Consider the following 16,720-nt stretch of genomic DNA (forward strand, 5'->3'; position numbering starts at 1 on the left):
AGAGAGAGAGAGAGAGAGAGAGAGAGAGAGAGAGAGTGCGCTCGCGCGCGTGTGTCCAATCGTTCCTGTCTGGAGGAGGCGGTATAGAGCGAGTACTCAGGGGGGCAATGTCCTCAAGCCATTAGTGTCTCCCCTCAATGGCAGTTATAGAGAGCTGATGATAAAAAAAACTAATTTTTATATAATTATATAGTGAAGTAAATGCAAAAGCATATATATATATATCATTATGCACATTGTTTAATTATCCTTCATATATTTATATAGGGAAGTAAAAAAGCCTATTTATTATTGTGTACACTGTTTAAACCCTAAACCATATTTTTTCCAATATTAGCTGAAATGTGTTCCTTAAAAGTAATGAAACATACCAGTCCTGCTTAATTATTTTTATAACCCTTTCCTTGCCTTAAAAAAAACTTGTATTGTTGTCATTTCCACCTCTCTCAAGGGGAAATGGATGATGGTGTGGATTAGGTGTCCGTGTACTTTGGTACTCTGATACTCACGATTCACAGTTTCACAGGTATCAGAGGCACAGTGCTGCTGCTGCAGCAGCTCAGCCAATCAGCTGTCCCTCCTGCCCCGCCCCTAAACCCATACATCACCCAGTACCCCTCCCAAACTACCCCTGCTATTTCTTAGCCTTTTTTTTCAATTTTGAGCTGAGAGTGGAGTCAGCAAAAATCAGGGTGTTTAGGCCCCGTCTCATTTCTCATTATCTTTTTATTTTTATTTATTTATTTATTTTGTTTCCTTATTTTATTTTCATTTTATGTATTTATTATTATTATTATAGTTATTATATTATTATTTTAATAGTTTTGTATCATTGCTTTTTATCTTATTTTGATTTTCTTTTATTGCATTACTATTTTTATTATTATTATTGCTTTTATTTTTGATTGAATTTCTAATCAGCCAGTGTATTCAAAACTTTTTGTAATATCTCACATTGAGGCTGACATCTGCTTCTCTTCATTTGGGATTTATTAATTTAATTGTGCAGATTTTGATGCAAAGTAAGTGAAATATTTTTTTTTTATAGTTTCATCGATTCCCTTATACGCACAAAAATATATTTGGATTTGGAATTACTTATGTAGATTTACTTAGGACTGCTTACAGTGGAATTTTAATTTTTTTTTTTTTTTTTTGCATATTTCTGTCAGAGTAGTTAAATTCACAATATAGAAAATTACAGATTCTAAATTCTTTACAATGGTGGTGATAGGTATCAGTGGTCCAGATATAAAACACAAATATAGCCAAATGTTTTGCAATTTAAAAAAAATACAATCTATGAATATCATGTTATCACAAAACTAATGTAAAACAAATGACTAAATATTTATTTATATAAAAATATTAAAACAGGTGGACTTCCCCTTTAAGCCATGTCAAATATTGTAGCTTTAGTGTTATAGTGAAGTGTAGTATTCAATACACTGTAGTGCTCTTTGCTCCTGTGAGAACGACACCACGCTCATTATGTAGTCAGGCGTGAGTGCTTCATGAAAAAAAGACTGGGCGTTAACTCTTGAGTGAACAGATACAAACAATGATGATCAGTTGTGTGACTGACCTCGAGAGGCTGTGGATTGGAACGATGTAGGCCCCTCTGTAACCCACACCAGCACTGAGTGGCCTTATGTTACTAGTAGTGCCTTGGGTGATTTTCACAATATGATGTAACACAATATAATATGAATTTCTGACGAGTTATTTAACATATTTTAATTATGTTTTGTTACATATTTTATTGTGCATTGATTTGATAGTAAATCTGTCTTACAAATTAACAAGGCCTAACTTATCAACATGATAAAAAAATATATATTTTAAAGGATGATTTCATAAAAATAATAATTTTGACAAATTCACTTAAAGCCTGAACATAGTTTTTCATCTAGGAAATTACTGAAATTTGCTTCTTTGATTTTGCACCAGAGCTACAAGCCTAAATCAGTTATTATTAATGAAATTCTGTCACCCATTCTTTTTGGCTATATTTATTAATTTATTTGTTTATATATTTTTGCTGGATTTTGCCTTTACAACTACATGATTACTTAGTAACGCGTTACTCTAATCTGACTCTTTTTTTCAGTAACGAGTAATCTAACGCGTTACTATTTCCAATGCAGTAATCAGATTAAAGTTACTTATCCAAGTCACTGTGCGTTACTCTCTCTCTCTCTCTCTCTCTCCACCTCACACACACACACACACATCGCGTAATCCATAAAGTAACTAAGTTTTTTTTAAGGAGTAATCAGTAATCGGATTACTTTTTCAAAGTAACTATACCATCACTGCTCTAGGCTGTGTCATATATGCTTATCAGTTTAACCCTCTATTGTTTCCTGGGCTTGTAGAGCTGATGTCATGTAGGATTTTCTGGTATGAGAGAGGCAGTCAGACAGCTTGTCTTTCTTAAAGCTTTTCTGAATTCGTTTTTTTTCCGTTATGATCAACAGGAAGCCAGGTATGTGCCGGTCGCTGTCGACGTCCAGCAGGGATGAAATTATTCGCTGGTTTAAAGAGGAGCAGACCCTCAGAGTTTGTTTACAGCAAGGCGAGAGTCGAGTTGCCCCTTGGTTTCATGGTGAGTTCAAAGTGTGGGCCATCTGTGAGCTTTAATCCAAGAAAAAACTCTCTCTCTCTGTCTAAGTGTTCTGCTTATAATTACTGGGTTTGTTATTATTATTATTTCAAAGGATTAATGCTATTTCTTTATATTTGTTTGCAATATTACTAACATAATAAATAATTATCTTACAGTCAATAAATTGAAATACGTGATTAAACGTTTTTGATTTGAGCTCTTTCTCTTTGTACACAGGTATTATTACTCGTGAGGAGGCGGAGGATTTGCTGAAGTCAGGTAGCGCTGGAAGCTTCCTGGTCCGTGTGAGCGAGAGGATCTTTGGATATGTTCTTTCTTACAGAACATAGTCTATGACTCCTGCAAGTTTGGGCAAATTTCACTGTATTGTTTATTTTAGATTAATTGTTTTTTTTATTCATGTTTAAAATTAAATTTCTCATGATTTTCCCATAATGCCAAAACAGGTCCACTACCATTTGAAAGAGTCTGTCCTAGGCTATCACCTCTGCAAGTTTGGGCAAATTTCATGCTTAAAATTAAATTTCTCATGATTTTCCTATAATGCCAAAACAGGTCCATGACCATTTGAAAGAGTCTGTCCTAGACTATGACTCCTGTAAGTTTGGGCAAATTTCACTGTATTGTTTATTTTATATTAATCTTTTATTTTTTTTTACTCATGCTTAAAATTAAATTTCTCATGATTTTCCCATAATGCCAAAACAGGTCGATGACCATTTGAAAGAGTACAACATAGGCTATCACCTCTGCAAGTTTGGGCAAATTTTACTGTATTGATTATTTTATAATAATTTAATTTTTTTTTTATTTATGCTTAAAATATTTTTTTTTTCATGATTTTCCCATAATGCCAAAACAGATCCATGACCGTTTGAAAGAGTCTGTCCTAGGCTATGACAAGTTGTACTGTTTTGTTTATTTTATCTTATCTTCATTTTGTTATATTCTATTTTTATTGTATTATTTTATTTTGTTGTCTTACTTTATTTATATATCTATTTTAACAACAGCTCTTGGGTGTAAACTGAATCGTGAGATCACAATTTCGTTCCACCTCATGAACCACATGTGATACGAATGACAGTAAAATCTCCTTGAATCCTTGAAAACAGGTCCAGTACCATTTGAAAGAGTCTGTCCTAGGCTATCACCTCTGCAGGTTTGGGCAAATTTCACTGTTTTGTTTATTTTTAATACTTGCTAGTATCAGATGTAAATTCATTCTCCAATAAGCCATCACAGGGCCACTGTGAGGCAGTCCTATCAGTTCCTCAGGCTATCAGCACTGCGTATTTCTGCAGGTTTCACTATAGATAGCCCCTTGCACTTGAGGTATTGGATTTAAGGTGATGGTTTTAAACTCACACCCCCTGTTTCTAGCACAGGTGTCTTTAACAGGTGATTTCTAGACTAGACTGTGGTCATAGCCTAGGACAGACTCTTTCAAATGGTAGTGGACCTGTTTTGGCATTATGGGAAAATCATGAGAAATTTAATTTTAAACATGAATAAAAAAATAAAACAAATTAATATAAAATAAACTAAACTAAAATTTACCCAAATTTGCAGGAGTCATAGCCTAGGACAGACTCTTTCAAATGGTAGTGGACCTGTTTTGGCATTATGGGAAAATCATGAGAAATTTAATTTTAAGCCTGAATAAAAAATTATAAAATTAATATAAAATAAACAATACAGTGAAATTTGCCCAAACTTGCAGGGGTCATAGCCTATGTTTTACTCTTTCACATTGTAGTGGAACTGTTTTGGCATTATAAGAAAATCATGAGAAATTTAATTTTAAGCATGAATAAAAAATAAAAAAATGTATATAAAATAAACAATACAGTGAAATTTGCCCAAACTTGCAGGAGTCATAGCCTATGTTATACTCTTTCAAATTGTATTGGAACTGTTTTGGCATTATGGGAAAATCAGTAGTAATTTAATTTTAAACATGAATAAAAAATAAAAATAAAATAATATAAAATAAACAATACAGTGAAATTTGCCCAAACTTGCAGGAGTCATAGCCTATGTTGTACCCTTTCAAATTGTAGTGGAACTGTTTTGGCATTATGGGAAAATCATGAGAAATTTAATTTTAAACATGAATAAAAAAATAAAACAAATGAATATAAAATAAACAATACAGTGAAATTTGCCCAAACTTGCAGGAGTCATAGCCTATGTTGTACTCTTTCAAATGGTCATGGACCTGTTTTGGCATTATGGGAAAATCATGAGTAATTTAATTTTAAACATGAATAAAAAAATATATATATATATATAAAATAAACAATACAGTGAAATTTGCCCAAACGTGCAGGAGTCATAGCCTTGGACAGACTCTTTCAAATGGTAGTGGAACTGTTTTGGCATTATGGGAAAATCATGAGAAATTTAATTTTAAGCCTGAATAAAAAATTATAAAATTAATATAAAATAAACAATACAGTGAAATTTGCCCAAACTTGCAGGAGTCATAGCCTATGTTTTACTCTTTCAAATTGTAGTGGAACTGTTTTGGCATTATAAGAAAATCATGAGAAATTTAATTTTAAACATGAATAAAATAATAATAATAATAATAATATAAAATAAACAATACAGTGAAATATGCCCAAACTTGCAGAGGTGATAGCCTAGGACAGACTCTTTCAAATGGTAGTGGACCTGTTTTGGCATTATGGGAAAATCATGAGAAATTGAATTTTAAGCATGATAAAAAAAATACAAAAATGAATATAAAATAAACAATACAGTGAAATTTGCCCAAACTTGCAGGAGTCATAGGCTAGAACATACTCTTTCAAATGGTAGTGAAGCTGTTTTGGCATTATGGGAAAATCATGAGAAAATTTATTTTAAGCATGAATAAAAATAAAAATGAATATAAAATAAACAATACAGTGACATTTGCCAAAACTTGCAGGAGTCATAGCCTAGGTTGGACTCTTTCAAATGGTCATTGATCTGTTTTAGCATTATGGAAAAATCATGAGAAATTTAATTTTAAACATGCATACATTTTTTTATTAATATAAAATAAACAATACAGTGCAATTTACCCAAATTTGCAGAGGTAATAGTCTAGGATGGACTCTTTTAAGAGGTACTGGATCTGTTTTGGCCTTTTGGGAAACTCATGAGAAATTTAATTTGAAGCATGGATTGAACAAGTAATATTAATATAAAACTTTCTCTCTCTCTTAAAAACCGATGGGATTGTTATGGTATTATATCAAATAGATAATGTACTGCACTAAATCTACAGTGAGGTGAGTTATTTTAATCCGTTTTCTTCTCGTTTCTGGGCTTAATGTATGTCTGAATTAATATAACCGACTGAAACGTGTCTGTCTCTCTCTGTGTTTTTTAGCGTGCTCTCCTCCTGCGCGTCTGTTTACCGTAAAATCGCGCGTATACGCGCGGATAGCTTGACTCCGGTAAAACACCAACATAGATATACTCCTTAATAACTGCCCACATCTTCCCCAAGGTACACAATAAGACACTTCAGCAGACACAGCCGGCCCATCGGGAATCCTCACGAATCTCCCCATTAGCCACTCCGGGCCTGGACACACTGACAAAGTTGTAATTAACTGATTTCCAATTTCCAGTCTTCATTATTCATCTTTTAATAATGCTTTTTCCGCCCAATTCCTTTGGAGGGGAGTGCAGACATATGTTCTCAGTCTTCAAACTGATTGGGCATAAAAAAGGCCACTGCAAATTTCATATTTCTTTATTTGTGGATTTCATGCATCTGTTTGCCAGTATTCATGCCCTTAGTGCTGTCATTATCAGCCAGCATTGGCAGAGCAGCCAAAAAAATATTGGTTAATATTAAGGTTAATTTATATAAAATAAAAAAAAAACACTTGAGGCTTGTAGTGTAAAGACAGCCACTGACACTGGTGATTTTTTTTTTTAGATTTTATATAACATTTTATTATTTTATTGTTTATTCTATTATAATTCTGGTCTAAGTGATTCCTAAATGGCCAGTGAGTTTATTTAACTGCGACTGAGTGAATACAGCCCAAACCCAAGGTGTGTTAAAAACAGTTTTTTTAGTCCGGTGTTCTGTCGAATTTTGCTACCCATCGATACATGCTTCCCAAAGGTACTGCGCATGCGCCGACCTACACAATTTAATTCTTTCTCGTGTTTTATGTATAATTAATCTGGTTTAGGGGGCGTTATGTGCATTAAACAACCTGGACGCACTATCATTGCACAGAAGTGTAAATGGAAACTAAAAATTACACTTATTATCATAAATAAATACAAAAGCAGTTTGTAATGAGCTATATTTACTATAACTTTGCCATGGTACAATGAATTATGCACTCCAAATCTAATAACGTACATCTACTGGAATATCACTGGGTACATGCCCTAAAATAGTGCTTCTTTTGTATTTTTACAGTTAAATATTCATTGGGGCAGCACGGTTCGACAAGGTAGCAGAATTCGACAGAACGCCGTCCCTCTTTCTCCAGTCCAGCTCCGCCCGCCCTCTCATCAACAGACTTTTGGAAGAAACCAAAGTCACTGGAAAAGAGGGGGAGATCTGAGATTTTGAGGCATGATATTTAATATAATTAAAATAATATATTTCACCGTTCCTATTAAATTATGATTATTTACGTTTATATGTCACGTTTTAATACAATATAACATATAATGAATATATTAAAACACACAAATTAAAAACCTTTCGGGCAACAAAAAAACCCCGAACCTAGTTTTGAATGGTCGTGGCTCCACTCCACTGAATCAGTAGCCACAAGAAAGACGTCCTTTTCTCCGGGAGCTGCATGGGGACTGCAGGAGTCCAAAGCCTCGCTGTGTTTTATGGGGAACAGTTATTAATATTGGGTCAAATAATCCAGTATTTCTTCACTCTGGTGCTGAAGGTCCGCTGCGCTGCTCTTTACTGTGTTTCCCTTTTACTCTGTTTTCATTTAAAGCCCCTCAGTCTTAAAACAGCGGCACTAGCGGGCCTCCAGCGGGCCTTCAGCACCGATAGTGATTATTACCATGCCGGATTAGATTAGAGCAGCGCGGCGGAGCTCTGTAAATCCCGGTGAGTAATTTAGTTAGCTGACTGTTTCAGCTCTCGGTGAAGCGCGGTCTTATTATGATACTTAAACGGCGCTGGGTGTTTGTTTTGTTTCTGAACGAGCAGTTGCTGCTGTAGGTAATCGAGCTAACTGTAGCTAATTAGCTTAGCCAGCCATCCTCCGCTCGCTAACGTTAGCTATCTTACAGCGTTAGATAGATTAACACGCTTTAAATAGTCTTACCACTATTTAAAGACTGTTTGAAGCGTGTTAATGGCGAATAACGCTGTAAGATAGCTAACGTTAGCGAGCGGAGCATGGCTGGCTAAGCTAATTAGCTACAGTTAGCTCAACCGGCTAGGCTAATTAGCTACAGTTAGCTCGATTACCTGCAGCAGCACCTGCTCGTTCAGAAACAAAATAAACACCCAACGCCGTTTAAGAGCTGATTCACGACCTTCTCTCCCAGCACAGGGTGTGTTTTTCTCAATCAGCAGCAGCTTTTAAATCACGCTGTAGTTGAGTAATAAGATCGCGTTTCACCGAGAGCTGAAACAGCCAGTTAGCTAACGGTAGTTAAAATACCTAACAGGCCTGAGAGCTCCTCTCGGTACTCCGGTCTAATTCGGCAGGGTTTTTGTAGATGTTTAATTTCTGAATCTTATTAATACTGAATTAAAGTATGGTAATCTGGCTAATATCAACTAGTCAACTAGCTTTTTACCGAAACACTTTTAGTTAATTTATACCTAATTTTAGCGGTGTGTTCCCACAAGACGAAAAATAAATAAATAAATAAAAAAAGGTGTGGCCGACTGCGCGTGCGCGAAATTTAGCGGCCGACTGCGCATGCGCGAAATTTAGCGTCCGACTGCGCATGCGCGAATATTAACGGCGACTGCGCATGCGCTAATATTCGCTAAATTTCGCGCATGCGCAGTCGGCTGCTTATATTCGCGCATGCGCAGTCGGCCGTTAAATTTCGCGCATGCGCAGTCGGCCGTTAATATTCGCGCATGCGCAGTCGGCCGTTAATATTCGCGCATGCGCAGTCGGCCGCTAAATTTCGCGCATGCGCAGTCGGCCGCTAAATTTCGCGCATGCGCAGTCGGCCCCCTCTTTTTTTTTTTTTTTTTAATTCGTCTTGTGGGAACACACCGCTAAAATTAAGTATAAATGAACTAAGTGTTTTTGTAAAAAGCTAGTTGACGTTTTATCATTAGCCAGATTACCATACTTTAATTCAGTATTAATAAGATTCAGAAATTAAACATTTACAAAAACCCTGCCGAATTAGACCGGAGTACAGAGAGGAGCTCTCAGGCCTGTTAGGTATTTTAACTACCGTTAGCTAACTGGCTGTTTCAGCTCTCGGTGAAACGCGATCTTATTACTGAACTACAGCGTGGTTTAAAAGCTGCTGCTGATTGAGAAAAACACACCCTGTGCTGGAGAGAAGGTCGTAAATCAGCTCTTAAACAGCGCTGGGTGTTTGTTTTGTTTCTGAACGAGCAGGTGACGCTGCAACTGGATTTTATAAAGATATGAGAAAAGAATGCTTTCGTCGAGGATTTAACATGAAAAGGTAAGCTGCTGTTATGTTCTGATCTGTGCAGGCAGTTTATGCACTTAACGTAACTCCGTTAGACAACTAACTTACAGAGCTAGCGTTTGTTGTGTCTCCGGCTTAGTTTTCTGCAGTCCATGATTATTAGCTAAGGTGTTTAGTTTATTTTGACCCCAAACAGCAGCATTCACTGCATTTTGCATACTATTAACTAACCGCGTGAATCCACTGTACGTGCAAGTTAGCGTTAACTTCATCACGAACGAGTAACGGATTAGTAAACACACTCTTGTCTTTTTGTTGAATCCTCACAGTTTCTGTCAGAAAACACTGAAAGAAAACTTCTCCTCTGTCTCTGTTTATATAGCGATGGTTTGGGTTTAAAGCTGGGTTTGTTGTGCTGGATATTTGGTTAGGAGAAGGAGATTTTATAAGATGTGTGGCTGCATAATTGTAACTGAGATCGCGGTCTGTGAAGTTACACCCGCAGCTAACCAGTGACTTTAAAAAAACAAATAAACACAGCTGTTACTGGACTTGATGGGTTTAAAAAAATGAGTTAATTAATTTTAAAAGACTAGTCTACTAATGTTGGCCCTGCTGAGTCCAGCTGATCATCCAGAAATAAACATTACCTATGCTGGTCAAAAGCTATTTAAAGAGCTAACCTTCCAGGGTGTGTTTGTTTGTTTTTTTCTGGTTTTGAGCATTTTTTTAAGGAGGGAGTGTAAGTCTGTGCTGCAGTAGAAGAGTGTAATTTTAGAAAAGTTGCTGTATTTGTCTCACTGCCTTAGATAGTATAGACTTTAAACATGTTACTAAAAATTAACACTGGACCGTGTTTTTAAATACTTGCCATTCTGGATGTCCTGAACATTTTCATGCAGGCCTGTGTGTTTTAAAAAATATATATTTTATTCATTCTATTTTATGTCGGTTAGTTTTATTTATATAAAGTAAGACCTGTAGATCTACTTTATTGGATAAATTGATACAGCTACCATGAACTGTTTTGTTTCTGTTCTGTAAAATCAGGCCCAGTTCCAAAAGACACAACATCCTCAGTGTCCTGGAGCTCCAGCTGAAGCACTGGCCACCTTCTCCATCCCCACCCAAAAGAGGAAGATCAGCAGCAGTGGAGGGTCCCAGGATGTTGAGATTGTAGTGCAGAGCGGTAAGTCCCAATCACATTTTTAGCCTCTGAGTCAGTCATTTATTTTTCTTAATCCAATATTTTGGCAATGGAAAAAAAGGAACACATCCAAGTTGTCCCTTATGTTTTTATTAATAAATTAATTATTATTGAAACAATGATTTAAGAACATACCTAAATCAAAACTAAAAACTGTATATAAAATAAAATATTAGACAGAAACATCGTTACAATTCTCAGAGTACGCTGAGGCAGCTTGGCTTAAAAAAAACTGTAAATATGCATTTTACAAAAGTTAGCTTAAAAAATAATAGTTTAAAAATGTAAGATGATGAATATATATGTTAATACATTAATAGCTTAATATTATTACTCTATTTGTTCTTATCACTGACTTACCGGGGGAACTAATTAAGGGACGGAATGATTTACCACCTGTTTCTCAGGTGGTAAATCATGTTTGTTGTTGAATGTGCATTTTTTTTCTTTCCCACCTTGTAAAATCCTGCCTTTGCAGTCCACTTTAAAATATTTCCAAACAGAGAGGTGTAATACGTAGGGCTGGCCCGAATAGCGTTTTTTGAGCTCCGGATATTCGGCACTGATTCGAAGCAAATATTCGTTTTTAAAAAAGAGGTAAAAAAAAAAAAAGCAAATCACGGCCCCTTTAATCCACTGAAAAATGTTCAATTTGCTCTGACAGACGAGACATATTCACCCCGGATTTTTGGTGTTTTTATCCCGGATTTTTGTGTTTTCACCCCATATTTTTTCTGTGTTTTTAGCCCAGATTTCTTTGTGTTTTCATCCCGGAATTTCTGCTGCCCCACACCGGCTTATCCGCTGCGTAAGCAGGCTAGGAGGCTGCTGCACGGTTTCTCCGCTGCGCAAGCCAGCCCAGTAAATTGCTGTTTGTTTTTTCACACTTAGGCTATTTGCTTAAAAAAACAAACAAAAAAAACGTTTGTTCAGGAAGTATTTTATATTCTTAAACATTGTTAATTATATTAGAGGACAGTCATTGTAAACTGTACTTGGTCTATTTCGGTTAAAGGATTGTGCAGGGCATATTACTGATTTTGTATTTTTGCACTTGGGCTATAAGCTCAATATTAAATATTTCGTTTGTTTAGAAATTATTTTATATTTTTAAACCATGTTAAATTATATTAGAGTAGAGGAAACTCATTGTTAATGACGTTATTGTACTTGGTCTATTTCGGTTTAAGGATTGTGCAGGGCATAGCCGTATTACTGATTTTGTATTTTTGCACTTGGGCTATAAGCTCAATATGAAATATTTCGTTTGCTTAGAAATTATTTTATATTTTTAAACCATTTTAAATTATATTAGATAAGAGGAAATTCGTTCAGACATCATTTTTGTAGGCCAGGCTTTTGTAACCGATTTAGCCCCTACTGTTGCCACATTACCCCTTACGTTTTATTATATAAATCAGTTTCGAAGAGCCTGCATTTTTTTTTTATCATGTATAATAGAGGTCTGCGCGAGACTGATTTTTAAACCCACTCTTCCACGCTCCCGCGTTTCTGTCTCGTTACCGCTCCGCAAAAAAATTGCTTATTTTAATCCCGCGCCCGCCCGCCACATACACATTTCTGCCGCTCCCGCCCCACGTTCCTAATATAAATTAAATAAACTACATTTAATGCTTCAAATTTACTTATATATTTATTAAAACAGCAGCGCTGAATAGTGCGGTCCCGTCCCTTACCCCAGTCCAAACACCATCGGTGTGTGCGTGTGTGTGTCGGTCCATCCTGCGCGTTGAGAGTTTTCTTTAGGTTTTTTTTTTTTTTTTTTACAATTATTACAGTTTTCTTATTAATTTGCTCCCGCATCGTCTGGATTAAACTCCTGCTCCAGCCAATAACAGTTCAGTTCTGTCCCGCGCGCAAGATATTCTGACGGGACCCGCGAGAACAGAAGTGGTTAGAGTGAGGTGGAACTCTGGAAAGGAGGAAAAAAAACGAATATCCGAATACCAAAATTAAAAACCGAATACCTACTCAATGAACGAATATCCGAATACCTGAATATTCGGGTCCAGCCCTAGTAATACGCTCTTTCAATCTTACAGTTGCTGCTCACACTGCTAATAAATAAAAAACAAACACAGTTGATTTTATCGGAGCGCCAGTACCCAAACCCGACTGACTAAAACTTTCAATCGTAACCACCTTACACTTAACGATTGAGATGACACGACCGCAACTCAACTGCAGCTCGACTCTAGCCAGACTCTCGTGATTTTATCCTGACTCTGGAAATTTGTCTGCAACTGTGAAATCATTGGAAAATCGTTAGGTACCTGAACACTCTTCACCCTTAATGTAGCAGCTACCCACTGAATAACTGTTAGCCTGTTCTATAACGGCTGTAATTTCCTTCTGTCTGTTTCTTACACTCTGTAGGTACTTATATATATTTTTTTATTGAACGTGGCAGCGTGCCGACAATCACAAGTTTTGCAAATGTTGGGATAAATTTCAGCCAATTTAACTTTACTAGAATGTGCTCTGTGTACTCTGCAGGTACTTCTAAGGCAGCTAGTTGAAGGCGTGATTGAGGTCCATGCCAGAGGGGTTCTGCACTGTGACCTCAAGCCATAGAACATCCTGGTTCAGATGTACAGTTAGGAACCACGCCTTCATCTTCTGTTCTTCTGGTATGGGTTTTCAGTGAACACTACAGGCAGAGAACTGTCTTCGTAGAAGCTACCATTACTGAATAGAGATTCAGGTCAAAAACATTCCTTAACGCTCAGTCACTGTCTCTAATTTACTTTTCAGGACCTTCCTCATGAGTGGTTTACCCATGAGGCCAAATCCTCCACAGTGTTGCAGATAGGAATCATCCTGCTGTGTGTGAGAGGTGACCCTTCAACACCAGCACGGAGATCACCTCAAAGAAGTCTCAGATCATCTCTCCACCATCTGCTCTATGACCCCTGGCTAAGTATACACCACGACACAGCCACCACATCAGGCACACCTCAGTCAGGTACCATATAAAACAATAATAATAATAATTTATAAAAATCTATATTTTCAATCTCTAGTTTAGAGAGTTCTCTAGTAGAGCTGGGCGATTAATCGATTTTATCGATAAATTCGAATTTATAGTTAAGGACAATGTGTTTTTATGAAAATCGATTTTCTCTGAGTTTTCTTTTTCACCACAGACGCTCCTCTGTGGGCACAGAGTGAGCTTAGCTAGCTCCCTCCATACCTCCCTCCCTCCAGCACGCGCACCCCCCACCCCTCCCTCCCTCCCTCCCTCCCTCCCTCCCTCCCTTGCACGCACAAACACACACGCACACACACGCACATACACAAAACACATGACGGCGGGGCTTAAGAGCAACTAGCTCCGTGATCTGGAGTTGGTTCGGTTTTGCGGCGTCGGACGTAGACCAAACAGGTCCTCGCTGTAAGGTGAACCAATTTATCACTATACCTTAAACAGAGCCATGTAGCGGAGTGGGAGAAGTGCTGCTACCATAGGAATGAACGCAGCAGCAGCACCAGTTCACCATTCAACGTTAAACAAGGAACTGTCCCTGGCACATCTTCCAACCGTGTTCCAGGTTTTGTATGCACTACAAGTTAAGATGTTTTGCATATTCATGAGAAAAGATCTCATTTTATAGAACACTGGCACTTATTTAAATGCTTTGTTTTGCAATTCTAGCCCAATAGGGAAAAGTATTTACTTAAGAGCATATAAATTGTACTTGTTTTCTATTGTCTACTTTGTAAGTTTTATCAAAAAAGGGCACCATTTTATTTATTTCTATTTGTTTTTAAGGGTGTGTTTATTTATTTTTTAAGTTTGAGGGTGCATTGTGTCAGTACCTAAACTATGTTGGAGAAAGCTTTCTAAAAGTCACTAGATGTTCTCACTGTTTACAATAGTTTTTTTTTTGCTTGTTTCTGGTTGCACTTTAACCACAAATGGAACATTTTAAGTGAAAACAAATTAAATAAGAACTAGTTTTTAACCATTTCTTTATCATCTTTAGTAGGGGGAAAAAATCGATTTAATTCGAAAATTGGATTTAAAAAAAAAAAAATCTAAGATTTTTTTTTTTTCGTCCATATCGCCCAGCTCTATACTCTAGTTTAGAGGGTTTTTTTTATAAAACACACCTAAGGAAAATAGCAGGTATTAATAAAGCTATTGATTCCATACTTTTAAAAAGGTAATGATTTTTCTTTAACTATATAAATGTTTTAATCGTTTTGTGTATTGTATGCTTTTAATTTCTTCCTGTTTTGTATTTGTGTTCATGTACTTAAGGCTTTAATCCTTTTATCTTGATATTGTTTATCTTTTGATGTTTATTAATTACTTAACTGTATTTATCTTTATGTAGTATACTGTTAGTGTTTTAATCCATACACTTTTTGTATATATTTCTTTTATTGCTTAGTTACTTGCTTTATTAATGGTTATTGTATTGGTGTTTTAGTCTTATTTTGGGCTTATATTCATTAAAAACATTTTAACATTTGTCTTTTAGTGCTTTAATCAATTAATATTGTACTTACCTTTTACTATTTTACTATCAATCTTTCTGTACTTAATTATACATTATTTTTTATTTATTTTTTTATAAAATTAAAGGCGGGTTTATTAATTGTATGTCTTTTATACGGGATTATATATTTGCATTGTATATATTTTTGTTTCATTTAATGTTTATGCTCTTTGTCTTTTTCAGATTTTTACATTTTTAATTTGTGTATTGACCCAAGGAGTATGGGTTCCTCTCAAGGTTTCTATCTCTCTTTCTGAGAGAATTTTCTTTGCCGCTGTCTCCTTTGTGCTTACTCAAAAGAGGTTTGGACACTTTTTTTTTTTTTTTTTTTTTTTTTTTTTTAAACTGTTCTTAATTTTGTTTCTTAACTTTGTCAATAAATGTTTTTTTATTGCTATCACTTTTGTCTGTTTATTTGATCACACTATCGCTAAGTTTCTTGAAATGTGTTTATGGAAAAAAAATAATTTTAATATTTTATTAAATGTGGATTTGATGCCCACATTCAACCACTTTTTAACACTTCAACTAAACACTGAAAGAATAAATCAGAAATTATTGATTTATTATTAATGTAATGAACAGAGATGTTCTGAAGTTAAAAGCTGATTATCCCATGTGTCTCATATTCCCAAATATGATAAGGTTGATAAGGTCATGTCAGCTCCAAGGACAATTTCAGTTTTGTATTTCAGTGAAAGTTATTCCTTTAATTGAATTTATATAAATAATGTATCTGGTAATATACAAAGGCTCTCAGTGTTGTTACACCTTTTTGTTATACTTAAAACCAAAGTGTAATTTTCAACAACTCTCCTCTATGTGATGTTTGACCACTTAGGAATTACACTGACATTACTTCTACAAGTCATGGGACAGTAGGTTTGAGGCTGATCATGAAGTGTTATCTCAATGTATTGGCCAGTAATTTATTATTGAAGGTTATTCATTCAAATTTATTGTGACCGGTGGTCTGCCTACAATTGTCTGTGCAACTCTGAGAAATATCTATATACAACTTTTAAAACGATTAAAGCTTTGGGATTTACATGTGCAAAATTAAGCCCTGCATACAGAAATATACTGATAACTTTCTGATGCTTTAAAAAATAAGAATCAAAGGAATCAAATTCCAAAAGATAAGCATTAGCATTTCAGAAGTACTGTCCGAGGTCAGCATACACACTAGAAAAACAGAGAAAAAAAATCACAGTTCTTACAGTCTGCTTGTCTTACCAGGTTCCATGAGACACTGCAGTATCCCTTTATTCATCCAATAACATAAATTATACATTAATAAAACATCTGTTTTATTAGAAATACTTGTTCAAATTACAAATTAGCACCCACAACTCCACAGAGGTTGGAGGACCATAATTTAATATAATTATATATTTAATATATTTATATATTTTGAGCATATTACTACATTATTTTGCCTTTCAAAAAATGCCAAGTGAGCAAATCTAAAACTTTTTTTTTGTTCCCCCTCTGCATGTGATACATAGAGATCAGTAACATCTTTCAGTAAAAATGGTCTGTAAAAACAATATGAAATTTGAAAAGGAAAAAAATACAAGCTACAAAAAATGTAACTTTCAAAATAAGTTCATGGTGATCACTTGATTATGACAGAAATGGACACCTGCTAAAACCACATACCTATCCTTTTGGTTTGAGGTAAATCTGTCTACCACAAACCAAAATATACAATTACAGTAGAGGAAT

At 35.5% G+C, this 16,720-nt stretch overlaps 1 long non-coding RNA gene across 2 annotated transcripts; it reads left to right on the forward strand.

Annotated features, from left to right (window-relative positions):
- The first annotated feature begins 7,320 nt into the window (after positions 1-7,320).
- LOC125786902 (uncharacterized) lies at positions 7,321-15,389 on the forward strand. Of its 2 annotated transcripts, XR_007428886.1 has the most exons (5): positions 7,321-7,730; positions 9,223-9,292; positions 10,310-10,448; positions 12,984-13,117; positions 13,242-15,389. It is a non-coding gene; the product is annotated as an uncharacterized LOC125786902 (long non-coding RNA). The 2 variants fall into 2 exon arrangements; XR_007428885.1 differs by lacking the exon at positions 7,321-7,730 and having other exon boundaries at positions 9,070-9,292.
- The last annotated feature ends 1,331 nt before the right edge of the window (positions 15,390-16,720 follow it).

The sequence above is a fragment of the Astyanax mexicanus genome, chromosome 22 (assembly GCF_023375975.1).
Source record: "Astyanax mexicanus isolate ESR-SI-001 chromosome 22, AstMex3_surface, whole genome shotgun sequence".
NCBI classification, from domain to species: domain Eukaryota; kingdom Metazoa; phylum Chordata; class Actinopteri; order Characiformes; family Acestrorhamphidae; genus Astyanax; species Astyanax mexicanus.